Genomic DNA, 18414 nt, shown 5'->3' with positions numbered 1-18414 from the left:
CCTATCCTTCCTTGACAGAGTACAAAATAGACTTTGTGGCTTAGTGGGGGGTGCCCTTTTCTCTTCCCTGCAACCTCTCTCCCACAGAAGAGACGTTGCGAGTCTGTCTTTGTTTTATCGTTATTTCCATTGCAAGTGCTCGTCTGAGCTCCAATCTCTGGTTCCCCCCTCACCAAACACCCGCCTAGCTGAAACCACTGTCAATAATTTTCTCCGCTCTTTATCTGTGTCCAAATCAAAATGTAGATTCCATGAACAAAGCTTGTGGAACCCTCTTGCATTTGCCTGTTTCCCACCTGACTACAACTTGGATGTCTTCAAGTCCAACATAAACAAATTCCTGATGAACTGCCCCCTTAAGTAAGACACTTTATCAAATCTCCAATACTAACGATTACTACGAAACTATCCCATTGATTAATGTACACGCAATAACCCTTATCCTTTATAACCTTATTGGGCCTTGCTAAGTGGTGACCTGCATGTAAAAAAAAATTATATATATTCTTTTGGGGGGTATAAAATTTTATAATTGCTGAATAAAGACCAATTAACATGATGGATTTTAAAAAGATAAAAAATGGAAACGGGCTAGTAAACCGGGTTTCCTTCCTCGCTCAACAACTAAATCGAAGGAGAATTATGATTAAAAACAATTGTTATAATAAAACCATTTTTATTAAGTCCTTTAGACCTTCTCTTTGCAAACAAAAAGAGAATCCTTTGGGAGTTAATGTAATTTCTATGTGATTCTTTCCCTGTTTATTTGTTTGTTCATTTTTTTTTTAATTATAGTTTTTCTCCCCCGCCATAGATATGACAATTTTTTTAATCATAATCTTTCCTCGATTTAAATGTGTAAAGCGAGAAACGAAACCGGGTTAGGTAGCCCTTTTTCAGTTTTTTTTTTTTTAATCTATCATGTTAACTGGTATTTATTCGGCCATTGTATATGTTTGTGTGTGTGTGTGGTCGTCGTTTACACATCGACGTACAAAATCAAAATGCATAAACACGTTCTACACACCTCATCCGCGCATATCTTAAATAAAAGCAAACAATTATATTTTGGACCAATCAGAAAACTTTCTGAATTTATTTAAAATGATCTTTCTGTGAGCTGTCTAAATCATTTAAAAGACAGATTTTTTTCCAATAAACCAGTGGAACCCAGTTGACCCGAATCGGCGTCATCGGCGCCCCACTATGGGCGCTCATCTCTGCAACATTTCCTTCTACTTACGGACACACACAACTAATCGACTTTATTCATTGCAATCTTTCTCACTCCGATTATAATCTGAAAAACAAATGAACATTGACTCTTATAAACAACCTTCAATCAATTAGAATTTATTTTATTGAGCAGAGAAGTTTTAAATACCATTTTCTTGACCCCTGAAACCCACAGCTCTTAATCTATCGACCCAGATTTCTAATGTCTCAGCTAATGAACCCACCTTGTTTTTACAAGAACTCTAAAAATATTCATGAACATTCTGTGTTTTCCTATTGCTGTAAACCTTCCATTTTAAACATATATAAATGATCTCTTTTGTGAAAATATGCATTCTTAACTCATTGTTTTGTTTTGTTTACCGTATGACAATGTCGCTCGCTTTTTTTTTTTTCACATTTGAATATAAAACTTTTTCACTGAAAATATCTATCTGAATCTTGCTCATCCTAAAAATACATCTCAATTTATAAAACACTCTCAAGTAAACCCTTCAAAACCGGCGTGAACATATCCCTAAAAAACCAATGACCTTCTGACTTTCTCCGTAAAACTGGTGACAACAACCCCCCTCTCTCTCTCTCTCTCTCTCTCTCTCTCTCTCTCTCTCTGTATATATATATATATATATATATATATATATATATATGGCGATTAAGCTACACAGAATATACCGCGTTTCATCCACACTAGGATTCGTCATGGGATTAAATGAAGTAGTACTATATATATATATATATATATATATATATATATATATATATATATATATATATATATATATACACAGAAAACAACATAGCTGATGAGAGCCTAACGTTATTTACGATTTACCATTAACTGGTCTCCCTTATGTTGGGCTTGAAACCGACGGTACCAATGTTTTTCTGACCTTCTGTACAGTTAAATAAATATTAAGCTCTTATATCGAAAAAGTTTTTTCTTTGTAATCGAGCACTTTGTTGGAATTCTTTTAAAAAGGGGATGGTATATATATATATATATATATATATATATATATATATATATATAGTGTGTGTGCGTGTGCGTGTGTGTGTGTGATTGACAATTTAAAATTCAAATTAGAATTAAAAATTAAAATGTGTTTCATAAGAAGGAACAACAACAAAGGCAATAATTTGTACGATCGTTTCGGAAAACAATGTTTTTCATTGTGATAGACATTAAGTCACGGACAAAGTAGCTCTATGATACTTGCCTATCGAGCTTATTATATATCTGAATTACAACGAGCACTGTTCTTTTCTTGTATTTTAATTAAATTCGTGATTTTACTATCATATTAAAATACACTCTGCTCTTTAGACTACTGTTCTAATCCCCTTTTTCGCCGTTCATCTTGTTTTTTAAAACATGGTATCGCCCAATCGTCGAAGACAGAATACAAGCAAGCGAAAAGATAATCGGTGCCGTGTTATATAGGAAAATAGGTTTAGGTCTATACCCACAATATTAGTGGTTGAGGGAGTAAAGCAGAGATTTAAAATTCATAATCTTGAAAAAGCCAAGCGCATTGCTACAACGGTAGGTCAAAGTAAATAAGACACATGCACCAAGTGGGAGAGTGTGAAAAACAGAGAAATCAAATGGCACGACCTCAAATACATGGAACCTAAAACAACTAAGTTTTCTTATAAAGGCAACTTACAATATCTTATCAACACCAGTTAACCTTCATGCCTGTGGGTTAACTACATCCGATCGATGCAGCGCATGTGGGAAAACTGTCAACCTCAAACATAGTCTCACTAGATGCGAGCATTCCCTAAGAAGCTACACCTGGAGACGCAATGAAGTAAAGGAGATTGTTGAGGAGTCTTCGAAGATATGTTGTATGACTTCCGATAAAGCTGAAAATGTCACGAGGAAAGCAATTCATTTCGTTAAAGAATGTAAGAGTTCAAAATCTTTGTGTAAAAATATGCAAAGATCCTCATTGTTTGATGGCTGCACCGACTGGCGCGTTGTATTCGACTTCAAACGCCAGCTCGTATTTCCAACTAATCCTAAGTAATTCAGAATTGTAGCTTTGGTGTCGACCGTACTGAGGATTGAACTTTCAAACTCCAGCTATAACTGAATTTTGACAAGTACTTTATCCACTATGCTACAAGTTCGCAATGCGGTCACATTGACTGAAACGTTGTGCAAATAAATAACACTCAAACTGAGAATAGTAGTCCGAATAATATGAATAATACAAACTCGCGGCACCTGTGAAAATTCCACAGGGGACGCATTTACATGTAATATATTGATGTTGGCATTCTGTAGATTTGCAGCGTAAATGGAAACGCTCTGATATTATTGTACCTATTTACTATGCCTCCCCACGGGACAGAGTTAGACACCAGGGTCGTTTTTAACGTGGAGAAAAGGTACAAAAATAAAAATTGTCTCAGTCGTGAAGAATATCTCCTCCACTGAAAGTGAACGAGAAATGGAAGTGCCGTATCTGAAGAACAGATACTACACTTTGATCTTGGCCTGATATAATTGTAATTCTTATGTTAAAACTGAAAAAGTATTTATCTACGCTAGCAAGGACGATCGGCGTAGCCCGGTCGTAAAGTACGCTTAAATATGATATTTTAATTCTTGCAGAGTTCTATTTATCATTATAGAGTTAATGTTCTATCGATTTTTATATATTATAAAGTTGCGATTTCAAAAATAAAAAATATATATCCATATGACGTGGGCGTATCAGCTTGAATCGAAACTGAAACCAATACGTATGAAAAAATATATTTATATACAGTGTAATCCTGCTATAAGAGACCCAAATATAAGAAAAACGGATATAAGAGAGATTTTCTCTGGTCTCAAATTAGAGCCTGTGTTAATGTACAGTGTAACACGAATATAAGAACCCGGATATAAGTGTAACCCCGATATAAGAGTGTTTAGGGGACCGATAAGAGGTCTCCTTTATCTGGGTTCCACTGTATATATATATATAACTTGAGTTCCTTCAGCTATAATTGAAACCGAAACCAAAACTTATGAAGAATTCTTGATAAAATTATTTATAAAAAAAATAGATTACTTGAGTGTCGTCAGCTATAATCGAAAACGAAACCAAAACTTATGAAGAATTCTTGATAAAATTATAACAAAATAGATTACTTGAGTGCCGTCAGCTATAATCGAAACCGAAACCAAAACTTATGAAGAATTCTTGATAAAATTATTTATAAAAAAAATAGATTACTTGAGTGCCGTCAGCTATAATCGAAACCGAAACCAAAACTTATGAAGAATTCTTGATAAAATTATTTATAAAAAAAATAGATTACTTGAGTGTCGTCAGCTATAATCGAAAACGAAACCAAAACTTATGAAGAATTCTTGATAAAATTATAACAAAATAGATTACTTGAGTGCCGTCAGCTATAATCGAAACCGAAACCAAAACTTATGAAGAATTCTTGATAAAATTATTTATAAAAAAAATAGATTACTTGAGTGCCGTCAGCTATAATCGAAAACGAAACCAAAACTTATGAAGAATTCTTGATAAAATTATTTATAAAAAAAATAGATTACTTGAGTGTCGTCAGCTATAATCGAAACCGAAACCAAAACTTATGAAGAATTCTTAGTAAAATTATTTATAAAAAAAAATAAATGACTTAAGTGCCATGAGCTATAATTGCAACCGAAACCAAAACTTATGAAGAATTTTTCTTTGTAAAAGTATTTACAAAAAGAAAATGGAAGTCCATAACAATTAAACGACAGTCACTCGGATGTAATCGTGACACACAACATTAATAACACGCACGCTATACTATTATAATACGAATTACCAATCGTCATCTAAAAAAAAAGATTCAGAAACGTGAAGTCAGTTTTTTTTTATTATTGGAATCCTTGCGACATGAGTAAACGTCGGGAAACAATAGCTATGAAAGATGAGGATAACAGTCCACAAATAAATGAATAAATAAAGTCAAGTATTATGGTTTATTAGTGCTCTTGAACAACAATAAAAAAAAAATACTGTTTCTCAAAGGTTTCATTGTTCTAAAAAAAAAAAAAAGAAAGAAAAATTATAGACACTAAGTGAAAGAAAGTATGAATAGCTGGAATGAAAACGAGTTGGAGAGAAATAGCAAAAAAGAAAGGAGAGAGAGAAAGAGAGAGAGAGAAAGAGAGAGAGAAATAGCAAAAAAGAAAGGAGAGAGAGAAAGAGAGAGAGAGAGAGAGAAATAGCAAAAAAGAAAGGAGAGAGAGAAAGAGAGAGAGAGAGAAAGAGAGAGAGAAATAGCAAAAAAGGAGAGAGAGAAAGAGAGAGAGAGAAAGAGAGAGAGAAATAGCAAAAAAGAAAGGAGAGAGAGAAAGAGAGAGAGAGAAAGAGAGAGAGAAATAGCAAAAAAGAAAGGAGAGAGAAAGAGAGAGAGAGAAAGAGAGAGAGAAATAGCAAAAAAGAAAGGAGAGAGAGAAAGAGAGAGAGAGAAAGAGAGAGAGAAATAGCAAAAAAGAAAGGAGAGAGAGAAAGAGAGAGAGAGAAAGAGAGAGAGAAATAGCAAAAAAGAAAGGAGAGAGAGAAAGAGAGAGAGAGAAGGAGAGAGAGAAATAGCAAAAAAGAAAGGAGAGAGAGAAAGAGAGAGAGAGAAAGAGAGAGAGAAATAGCAAAAAGGAAAGGAGAGAGAGAAAGAGAGAGAGAGAAAGAGAGAGAGAAATAGCAAAAAAGAAAGGAGAGAGAGAAAGAGAGAGAGAGAAGGAGAGAGAGAAATAGCAAAAAAGAAAGGAGAGAGAGAAAGAGAGAGAGAGAAAGAGAGAGAGAAATAGCAAAAAAGAAAGGAGAGAGAGAAAGAGAGAGAGAGAAAGAGAGAGAGAAATAGCAAAAAAGAAAGGAGAGAGAGAAAGAGAGAGAGAGAGAGAAAGAGAGAGAGAAATAGCAAAAAAGAAAGGAGAGAGAGAAAGAGAGAGAGAGAAAGAGAGAGAGAAAGAAAGAAAAGAAAAGAAAGAAAGAATTAAAAGCACAAGATACGTTTTCTATTCTTACTGACTGCTAAACGAATAGACTTTCTCTTTTATTGAGAATAGACAATAAAACTAACAATAGTGCTAGAAAGACAGACACGTATTTTGAGTGATAGGAGAGCTGGGAAGGAAGGGAGATAATTCGCAAGCAAACTGACCTTCCCCCCCCCCCACACACACACTCGTTAAATGGTTTATGCTCGATGTTGTAATTATTTTCTCTCAGCTTGGGATTTTGTGTCGGACTAAAATTAGGTTTAATGTATGAATTTATCGATGCATGATTGTCTTGGGGAAGTATTAAAATTAAATCTCTTCTACTGCTCAGAAATATAATGCAGGGAGGGATAAGAGAGGGAAAGGATAAGTGATGAGAAAGAGAGAGAACTCGGCAGACAGAGAATGCTTCACAAAAGAGAGAGAGAGAGAGAGAGAGAGACAAACAGACAGACAGGCAAAGATGGTTTTACAACGGAAGAAAGAAAGAGACAAGCAGGCAAAAAATGTTTTACGTGAGGCAAACAGACCGACAGACTGACAAACAGAAACAGATAAATATGATTTTACAAGGAAAAAAGACAAAAACAGAGAGACAGACAATGTTTCACGATAGACATAAAGAGAGAGAGAGAGAGAGAGAGAGAGAGGGGGGGTACTTTCTTTCCACTACAAGATATGGTACAAAATCAGAAAGTGGAGAAGATCAGCACCTCTGAAAAAGCACTAGTCGGGTACAAAAACAGTCACAATCGAACCTGTTGGCATTCTCTGTAAGGAGCAAGTAATACTTGGGGAGGGTGCACATCCTAAGACCGAGTGGGACCATAACTCACTCCGACAAAAAAAAAAGTGGGGCTAGTGCTTCACGTCAATCCTTAGGTTGTTGAAATAATTGCCAAAACAAATTCCGGCTAAAGAGCTTTCACAAGGAAGCAATAGTTTCACATGGAAAATGGAAAGGCGTTTTGCAAGAGATGGCGGAAGGAGAGATATATATATACACACACACACGTGTATATATATATAGATATATATATATACACACACACACACACGTGTATATATATATAGATATATATATATACACACACACACACACGTGTATGTATATAGATATATATATACACACACACACACACACGTGTATATATATATATATATACACACACACACGTGTATGTGTGTGTGTATATATATATATATATATATATATATATATATATATATATATATATATAGGGTGCCCACAAAGTCTGGCTACATAATCTACAGGATGCTTCCATAAAATTTGTGGACACCCTGTATATATATTAGGAATGGATTAGTTTGGAAGTCAATTTCTAAAAGCCGTCCACCACATGCCAGCATATCAACCAGATGTTAAACTGAATACGATGATAATGCTGGTTATGATGACGACATGCATATGGATGCCGTACGGGAATTTTGTTTCCAATTTGTCAATATAATCATACTAGAAGCTCATCTCAGAAATATTGTCAAATATGAGTCATCGGCCAAAAAACGACTCTTGCTTTCAGCGATAAAGAAAGTTTACTTTACTTTTTAATGGGAGGGGGGGGGTAATTCTTATCCATGCCTGAATGCCACTCGACTAAGCTTCTTTCCTTTAATAATTACAATAAACTTTCTCAACCACTGAGAGCATGGCTAATGATACATTACCTGAACGCTCTTCATTCAAACTCCTTGCCTTAACATTCATAGGAAACATGGAACAAATACATCGAGAGCATTGTCAAGACTGCTGCAAAGTTATTTACGCTTGAGCGTACCCTGCATCTCTACAAAGCCACCATTCGCCCATGCATGGAGTACCGCTGTCACGTTTGGGTTGGTGCATCTGCTACTAGTCTCTCACTCCTAGATAGGGTCCAAAAAAGAGTTGCCAACCTAATAAGTCCCATACTGTCATGTAGGCTTCAATCTTTGTCCCATCGACGAAATATTACATCCCTCTGCCTGTTTTACAAATATTTTGATTAATGGACTCTAACGAACACCATGCCCTTGTACCTTTTTGATGTAAATACTCCGACTCACCTGACAAGCAGCAAAATTCCACTGTAACGATCCCTAGGTACCGTTGGGTTAGATTCCTAGGTACCGGAAAGCCTTTTACTCAAATAGTTTCTTCTTTCAAACTGCTAGACTTTAGAGTTCTCTTCTGGGTCCCTGCTTCCCTGGCTGTATTGACATGCAAAAGTTCAAATATAATGTGAACAGAAATCTTGCTGCTCAACCCCCTACATAGTATTCTTGAAAATTTTGTCCCAAATAGTAGCCACTTATATGTAAGTGACACTGTGCCTTGTTTGGGGGTGAAACGCAGTCAAAAAAAATTTTTTTTAAAATGGATAACGGTTAATGAGTGTCAGATGACCGGTGAGACAACACCATGATTATCACTGATGGTGGAACTTGGGTAGTGCTTGTTTATTTAAGAGGACAGCTCAATAGGAACTGGTTTACATTAGACTTGAAAACGGACATGATACAGTCAGCTGGAAAGCAGTCCTGCAAGTTTGTGTTCCACAGACGGGCAGTTCTAGGAAAGAAACTTTGCTCATGAAATTCAAGTTTAGTTTTAGGCACAGATGACTAATGTGGGAATTTGTTGGCATTTGTTTTAGATAGACGAGCGCCTGTTGTGAATGTTCTACAGGAAGGATGGAAGGTTCATTTTGTGAAGAAGCATACCCCCCACCCCATTCAGCTGTCAGGAAACATGAAGACAATAATTAGTTACATCAGTCACATGGTTCCTATGGTCACATGACAGTTTGATGTAGTCAGTCGATTGGTAAATTTGATCACGTGACAGATGCTATTGGCAGCAACATGACATTTTATAGAAATGAATCGAGAGGAATGTGCAGTTACATTTAAAGTGCTTTCCGACATTTGTGTGTGTTTCTTGAATCAATCAGACATAGAAGGCTACTAAGAAGAAGAAGAGAAAAAAAAAAGGGTGTAAGAAATTGGGAAAAACCAACAAAGAAGTGAGACATAAAAAAAATTAAAAAAAAGATTCGCTTTTGGAAAAGCAAATTGATTTTTTGTTGATACTACAACATGACTGGCATTTCAAAAAATATACCTTGACATTTTTTTTTCTCCCGATTATAAGCTGAGCGCAAGTAATCTTTGTGTGTGTGTGTGTGTGTGTGTGTGTGTGTGCTACCTTAGTTTCAGAAAGTCTTGAAACAGTTATCTCCCCTTTATGATGTAAAATTAGAGTTAGTTAAAGAAAAGGACAAGATTGTGGGTTCGCTTTTGTTCTTTTGTTTTTAAGTCATTTTAAACTCTTTTGTAAAAAGTGATGTAAGCATGTTCATTGATTGGCTTGGTTTATCTATTTTATTGCGTATCAACTTCTTTTGAATGATTTGATATGAAAATAGCTGTTGGAGACGATTTATCGATTTGCTTGTTTTGTCTGTTTTTACAGCGCAACAACTCTTTTGGGTGATTTATTTAATTCTGGAATACAGTAAAAGAATGATAAATGATTGAATTTGCGCATGCGTAAAAACTAATTAAAATATGTCGGCAACTTGAAATGAACATTTTGCATTTTAACTTACCGATATATTTTACTCGTTATCACTATTTCTTGCTAATTTCAGTGTTATGTGACCAACAGTTTCATTTATGTGACCAACACTTTAAGAGTTTATCGATTAAACACACATCTACTGTTTTTTGTTTTTGTTTTTTTTTTTATAGATAACTAGATGTATCCGGCGTTGAGCAGTATTAAACATAACGTTAAATTCCGTTAAGGAAAAAAAATAAAGTAAAAGTACAAAAAGAAACTGAGACATGTGCATGCGAGTATTATGTTGTTTTTTTTTTTCTAAACAGTTCAATTCTTGTAAGTAAAAAAAAAAAAAAAAAAGTAATAAATGCGATAGCCGAGCCAGTGAATCAAGTACAGTAACCATTAGGCCAGCTTGACACGATTTTATAGAAAGCGTTTTCAAACCTACTTATTCTTAACACAATGTGAACGATTCGCGTATGCGCAGTCGTGAAACAGTTGACAAACAGATAAAAATCCGATGATACCCAAGTATCAAATCTTCAATTTTGACCCCTTTGCAGCCTTTTATTTTTCCTTATCTGAAATGTAAACAATTAATTGAATCCCCCTCTCCCCCCCCAAAAAAAATATAAAACTAGATTCTATTCTCAAACCACATTTTATACAATCTATATATCTAAGTGAGAATCTGTGTGAGGACACTTCTCAACCTATATACTCAACGAATGTTTGATGTACAAACTTGAAATTCGGTATTTAGGGTATTCAGACATGTGGCAAACTTTTTCATCGGTTTTCATTCAGAAAAAATACTGCTAAAGGATAAAAATTGAAAAGTTGTTATAGGGACTCAACGCCTTTACCTACTGCATCATGGGCCCTGTTGATAAGTTGGTTGAAACGTGGTGAAACAAAAAAGCAACAATGAAGATGAGGATAACGGTTCGCAAAAGGATTTTTTATCTGTTTGTCAACTGTTTCATGAATGCGCATGCGTGAATCGTTCGCATTACAGATTCTTTGTGTTAAGAATAAGTAGGTTTGAAAACACTTTTTAAAGATCCTGTCAAGCTGGCCTAACAGTTATCGTACTTGACTCACTGTTTTTAGGTTTTCGTTTCAATCTCAGCTCGAGAACTTTTTTTTTACTTACAAGAAGTGAACTGTTTTGAAAAAAAACCCTAATACTCCCATGCACATGTCTCAATTTCTTTCCTTTTTTTTTTTTTTAAATTATCATTACTTCATTTTTCTTTTTTTCTTTTTTTAAGGCATTTAACGTTACGTTTAATACCTATGGTATTCCTGATTAAAATAAATAAGAATTCTGCATTAATTAAAATATCATATTTATGTGTATTTTACGACCGGGCTACGCCTGGCAGCCTGGTAGTAAAAAATAAAGCTATTTGTTCAGTTTACGTGATTTTTGGAAACTGATACTTTCGTTTCACAACGAGTACGTACATCGTTGTCTGATGAAGCATTTAAGAGAATTTTATTTGCATATTCATACTACATATTTTGTGAGATATTTTTCAATAACTCTGAAACACTGTGCTTTTAGTTTCACCTTGATTTTGGGACTGTATTCAGTTCAGAAAATATCCATGGTTGCTAATACTGTCGTAGCTCGATATTGACACATAGGAAGAAATAAATGATTATCTATATATTAATACGATAGCGTGTGTGTTCTTTTGTGTGTCACGCTTTCCGGCAAATTTCATTGGTTGAGATTTAAGAACATACACGCTATCATAGTAGGTACTTGTACAGTTTAATCAGGACATAAAAAATGAAAATATTGAAAAAAGGTTATATTGTACGTATCCGTTTGGACTGAAGATCTCAAAAGAAAAATTTCCCTGTATTTGATCGAGTAGTTTTTTTTTTTTTTTTTTTTTTTTTACAGCAGAAAAACACATTTTTATGAGAGTGCGTTGAAGGCAGACATCTTGTGTGTTTTTTTTTTAATCTTTATTTGGAGTTTATAACACGCCACGGGGAGATAACTCCATGTAAAGCGCCAACACTTCCTCCCTATCTTTAATACTAGCTTTTCTTCTTAAAAATCGAACCTTTTGCTCGGTATCATAATAAATTGTTTTTTCGCTGTAAAACAAAAACTACTTGATGAAATTAAGTGAAATTTTTTATTGGAAAACTTCATTCCATAACAGATACGTACAATTTAAACTTTTTTTTCGATATTTTCATTTTTTAATGTCTTGATTAAACTGTACAAGTACCTCGTAGATTATACTAAATGCGAGTTAATGGATTTGGTGAGTGTTTAATGAGATCCCAGGCATATTCTCCTCCTTATTTTCGATTATAGTCTGGCATGTTTACTTCCGTTGATGACGTCATTATCTTCTGTTAAAAAAGGATGCATATTATATATTTATGATGTACTACATGGACCTTAGATAGTATATTCCAAAAATCACATGGATGTACTGCTGATTCCCAAAATGAGGTAAATGGATCAGTAGACGCTAGGGGCTTATTTGGAACATTCCAAAAATCACGTAAATATATCAAGTAATCCTGAGTTCATATTTCCGTCCTTAATGTCCCCATGACAGTAACTGCAAAAACTCTTCTTAAAGAGAGGGGGATTAAATTAGAATCCTGAGATTGATACTACACTCAGAAACTCATGCTGAAGTAATGGTTGCCTAGTAAATTAATAATTAAAATAGAAAACATCAGAGTTTTCGTTTTGCTTATAATAGACAGTAAGACAATATATATCGGCAACGGGAGTGCTATAGCTGTATATGATTAAGTTCTTTTAGAAGGCTAAAGCAATGCAGGGAACCGGCTGTTGTATAGATGTGACGTATGAACAAATCTGGACAAACGAAAGGTCTTATTTGTTTTTGTCTTTTTCTTTGTATATCATTTATTTTTCAACGTTGATCTGTCATCATGGGAGCAGACAGCTTTAGATAGAGCCAAGTGGCGGGCCTCTGTTCATGACGGTGCCTGCAAATATGAAACTTACCGAAAGGTTTCTTAATAATAACGTTAATATTTTAGTGTGCAGGTCAAATACTGCAAACGTAACTATTTGTATTTGTTTGTTTACACTGTTATGGGTTCATGTTTATGTACACATGCGCAACTGGAAGTTGTAAACTGGATGTGGGGTTACAACACCCGTTACAAGGTCATTTGAGTTATATATATATATATATATATATATATATATATATATATATATATATATATTAAATAATTTATTTATCTATTTACTTTAATTCGCTTATTTATTCTATTTATTTTGTTTATTATTATCTTTCCTGGATAAATTTTGTGTTTTAATGGAATTTTAAGCATTTATTCGGTTCGAAAAACAAGCAGCAATCAACATGGCCGACAAAAATATGCCGTCTTTGAAGTGTTAATAACAGCTCAAAAGTCCCAAAATAAACAAAATATTAGTATAAATCCACATTATAAGTGTCACAGTGTTACTTATTGGGTTGATTTCTATAATTATTTTGTTTATTTTTTTAACTTCTGAACCATGATTAACGCTCCAAAGATGGCATGTTTTTGTCAGCCATGTTGATTACCGGTCTAACTTGCCAATTCAAACACTGCTTGTTTTTCGAACTGAATAAACGCTTGAAATTCTGTAAAAACACACAAAACTTATCCAGGTAAGTAGAAGGGTAATTTATCTTGCCTTTGGTAACATTTATTTGCTATATATATGAATTGTTGACCCATTTTTTCATTTGTGGGTTTCTCGGCTAAATTCCTCATATGTTAATATAAAACTCTAAATACACCGTAGACCCCATATCCAGGAAACCTTAAATAAAATTTACAATCCTTTTTGCAATCCAACTATACTTGCTACATAATTAAACTTCAGTCTATACCTGATGGTTCTACCAATTTTCACTTATGAATGTCCAACAGTTTTTGTTTTCTTTCCGTTCAATGATAAGCAAACCTGGACATGACATGCAATAATTCTGACACACTCTTGACACGATCCTAATTTTAACTGTTATGGCCATCTTCAGTTCTGGAATAATCTGGAGATTGCTTTGCTATTATCAATGTAAATATAGATTTTAACTGAGATCATGTTTTAATACTGTGAAAGTTGTAAAAGTTGTCTCCCTTTGGCGGTTTCAGAGTTATGCTTATTTTTCAGTGACATAAGGATTTTAAGTAACATGGAGTTACTTCTCTTTGTTTTTTCTTTATGATATAAAGTTGTGATTACGTGTATTTCTCTCTCTTCATCTCAGAATGTAAATAAAAGCAGACGAGTCTTTGCATGTCTGTGTTGAACGAAAATATGCTTACATGTTAATTTTTTGTTGTTGACGTCAGTTGCCTTCTACAGTCTGAATCCTATTTAAAAACAAACAAGGTATGTTTTAATTGATTCTTAACTTTAATAATTAATGTTTGGCATTATCTTGGACATAAGCCTACAGATAAAAATCTGAAGATAAGACTCACTGAGTTCATCCAGGACCACACTTCCTACTGACGAGACAATCACTAAAGTGTGTTTCAATAAAACAAAAAAACTGTTGGACATTTATGATTGAAACTTGGTGGACAAGTCAGGAAATAGACTTAAGTTTATTGTACCAAATTTGGTTGAATTGTGAATTTTGTTAATGATTCTATACGTGGCATTTTTTAAGAAAGAGTCAGATCACCGTGTATGATAATATGATCTTCTTTTCATGAGAAACACTAGATCTGAAAAAGGGGTACTTATGCAGAATAAAGACTTGTTAGCATCAGAATTTTCTGGCCAGTTTACGCAAAACGCCAGAAGATGCCCAATGAAAGTTTTGTGATTTTTTTTTTTTTTTTTTTTGCACAAAACGCCGACCAATTTTTTCAATGAAAAATATTATTTCTGTCATTACAAAGATAATTAAATGAAAAAGTGAAAACAATACTCTTTTTGTTGTTATGAAAAAAATACAACGAATTTTTATAAAACTTAAAGAAAATTAAAATTTAAATCAAGACAAAAAACATTCATTGTAAGGTAAATTTCATGAATAAATATTTTCTTTTTGAATAGCTAACACTTGACAGCAAACAAAATATTTTTTTTAGATTTTTATGATTTTTGCCTTTTTTATGATTTTTACCTTTTTTATGATTTTTAAAAAATTCAAATCAAGATAAATATTGAGTTTTATATATATATAACTAGCCTGGGTGCCCGGTGTGGCCCGGGTTTTTAGAGGTGTGTGTTCAGCAAAAAAACAAAAAAAAAGTGCCAGTAGGCAGGCAGGCTCGAACCCATACCGCGAAGTGGGAAAAGAACGTGAAAAAAAAAACGTGATGTCTTTGCTGTTGCGCCCATCGCCAAACCGGAAGTGAATGTTTAAATTAAGGCTAGTCAATCGAAAAGAGGGGATGACTTTCGAAAATATCGGCAAAAGAGGAGACCTCTTCTTGTAGAAAAGTGCCCAGTTGAAGATGAATAAATTGATGTTTTTCGCCGATTTTTCGATTATTGCCATCCGAAGGGTTCAGCTTCAAAATGATACCAATCTCGTGAAAATCCGTCGCCTCTGTCGAAACTTTTGGGCAGACATACAAACATACATTCATACATTTAAACAGGCAGGTGAGATTTATATTATAGATGAACCAATGATAACAAATAAATGTTTTCTTAAATGGCGTTGGCTGCTATGACTTCATTCATTCAGTATTTCGGCATCTTTCGGTGTTTTACCTAAATTGCCCGATCCTTATTCTGCATAAGTACTAAAGAAGACTCTAAAGTGTTGTGTTCGAGACCTGATTCTATGACAACTACAAATTGAATTAATAAAGCCGCCATTTTGAGTTCCATGAAAAGTGACGTTCATTGTGTTAATAGACATATAAGCCCAATTACTATTAGTAGTTGCTTGTTATTTCGTATTGGAAGACTTTCCACTTCCGGCATTGTCGTTTTCACTTCGACTCGTAAGTCATAATTTTGCGGTAATGGATGACTTAAGCAGGCTGTAGCAAAAATATCCGAAAAAAATTCTGATTCAACGGAAGTTACTCAAGCAACGATACCAAAAGAGTTTGTTTTGTTGCACGGTATTCACCTTCTATTGTCCTGAAGAACAAAGAATACCCTCTGTAATGTTGTCTGAACGATTATGAGTTCACAGTGAAGCAAGAGTTTCACAATCCTTAACTGCATGTCTCCTCCCCATTCACCATTGCTTGAGTCTGGTGGTACAGTGAATTCCAATATGTGTCGGTCAGCATTAACCCTATTCGAGTTTACCTGGCTTCCTCCAAAGGAGGAAGTTTCATGGTAGTATGAAATTCACAAGCGATCCCCAGCCGCATGTATATCCCCTTTAAGGGAGATAACAACGTTAGGTTTTTGCAACTTTTGCAGGGAGGTGTCAACGTCCTCCGACATACAGCGCCTGGAATTCACAAATTGGTCACCCATTTTAGTAATAACCAGGCTCAACGTTGCTTAACTTCGGTGATCTGATGGGAACCGGTGTGTCAACGTGATTATGGCGTATATAATTCCAATATGATTACGAACGATGTAAGACGTATAAAATATTATTTATTTTAATTCTTTTTCACTCTTAAATAAGGCATATTGCCATTTGGACGTAAAAGGGCAATTATCTGGGATTATGTCTACATGGGAATATGTAGGGAGTTGAGAAGCAAGATCTCTGTTTACATTACATTTAAACTTCTGCGTGTTAGTACAGTAAAGGAAGCAGGAAATGGAGGTAAATCCAAAGTCTAGTAACCCAAAATTGTAAGAATAGAAAGATTTCCGACATCTAGGAACCTCTCTAGTGAAGGGGTGGAATTTTGCTGCTTGTCGGATTAGTTGGGAGTATAGGTCGTGAGGGTATACGTGCTATGAGTTCGACAGAACACATTCCATTAAAGTACTTGTAAAACAGGCAAATGGATGCAACATTGCATTAAAGGGACAAGAGTTGGAGCTTGGCCGAGAGTGAAGGACGTCTTAGATTTGAGATTCTTTTTTTAAATCTGTTTAAGAGGGATAGACCAGTGGTCATTTCAATTCTACAACAACCATTCTGCATGATATTCAGTTTATTGTGAAGCAACTGTTACACAATCTCTAACTGCACTTCTGCTCACCCAACATTTCTTAAATCTGCTGGCATACCGAAAATGACTTAAATCATCATCATCACCATCACTATCATCATCACCATCACCATCATCACCACCATCATCACCATCATCATCATCATCACCATCATATTGTATGAATCCAAAGATCTTATTGTTGGCATTGCTTTCCCCAGTATTTTTCTAGTCACAATTCTTTCTAGAAAGAAGATTGCCAACATTCTAAGTGAAACTGATTTTTTGTAGAACAAACTGGATGCGAACTTGGAACACCCAGGTCGCCAGTCCGTATCGTTAACCACTTGACCACTGTAACTTCCCAAAATCAACACTATAGTAAGTGGACAAGGTCTAGTATTATTTTGCAATTTTCCTTCCAGATTAATTTTCCTCTTGGCCTTTGGGCCAGGAAAAAGGAAGTAATCAGTTCTGGTCAATGTGGGGGCAACCCTTCATATCGGACAATGACTTTTTAAATCAATTAGTTTGGTCAATGTGGAAGAAACCCTTCATATCAGACAATTGCTAATTTTGGACCCTGCCAGAGTGCCCCCTTGGGGGAGCTGGTTTTTCCTTCCCCCCCCCCCACTAAAAAACGGCCTTGTGCCTAATTTGCTCAGTGGGGAAGCAAATAAATAAATAGAATAAGAATCGGGCAATTTACATAAAGTCCTGAGAGTGTAAAGGTCCCCACATTGCCAGAAGGCTTTATACCCTAATAGTTTTTTTTCTTTGTATTGTTCACCTATAAATGTCTGTAAGATGGGGAAACAATCTGCAAGGAGCGAATTCCAAATATCTCGCTGTATAACTTTCTACTTGGAATGCCCCTGTAGGTGTGGCCCCCTAATTGACAGTTATCCCTTTATATTATTATGCACACCTATCTATTCACAAAACGTCATAATGCAAAGCATCAGCAGTAGCTAACTTGAAGTATAAGTAATGTTTTTAAACAAGACAACTGTTCTTTCAAAGTGACTTTAATTAAATTATATGTAGTTGTTTTTGTTTTGTTTCTTTTTTTTTTTTTTTTTTTTTTTGTTTTTCACCTCCAAACAAATCATACTGACACTTGGAACATAAGGGGCTACTATTTGGGATTGTGTCTAACAGGGGATTGTAGGGAATTGAGCCGCAAGATGTCTGTTCACATTACATTTAAACTTCTGCAGAGTAGTACAATCAGGGCAGCAGGAAATCGGGAGGTAATTCCAAACTCTAACAGTCCAAGGGAAACTATTAGAGTAGAAAACTTTTCGGCATCTAGGGATCTCAACAGTGAAGGGGTGAAATTTTACTGCTTGTCAAGTTAATCAGATGTATGTGCATTGAAGTGGTATATGTGCTATGGGTTCATCAGAGCACATTCCATTAACATATTTGTCAAACAGACACAGGGTTGCAACATTATGGGCGATGGGACAGAGGTTGGAGCTTCGTTGAT

The 18414-nt window shown here is 34.9% G+C and overlaps 1 pseudogene; it reads right to left on the bottom strand.

The window, feature by feature from the left end:
- Positions 1 to 16249: 16249 nt before the first annotated feature.
- On the bottom strand, positions 16250 to 16368 carry LOC145243150 (5S ribosomal RNA; annotated as a pseudogene).
- Positions 16369 to 18414: the final 2046 nt, after the last annotated feature.

The sequence above is a fragment of the Euprymna scolopes genome, chromosome 21, assembly GCF_053919585.1.
Source record: "Euprymna scolopes isolate OS-2025 chromosome 21, ASM5391958v1, whole genome shotgun sequence".
Taxonomy (NCBI): domain Eukaryota; kingdom Metazoa; phylum Mollusca; class Cephalopoda; order Sepiida; family Sepiolidae; genus Euprymna; species Euprymna scolopes.
Note: the sequence above shows the minus strand (reverse complement) of the source record. Positions and strands in the feature narration are given on the sequence as shown.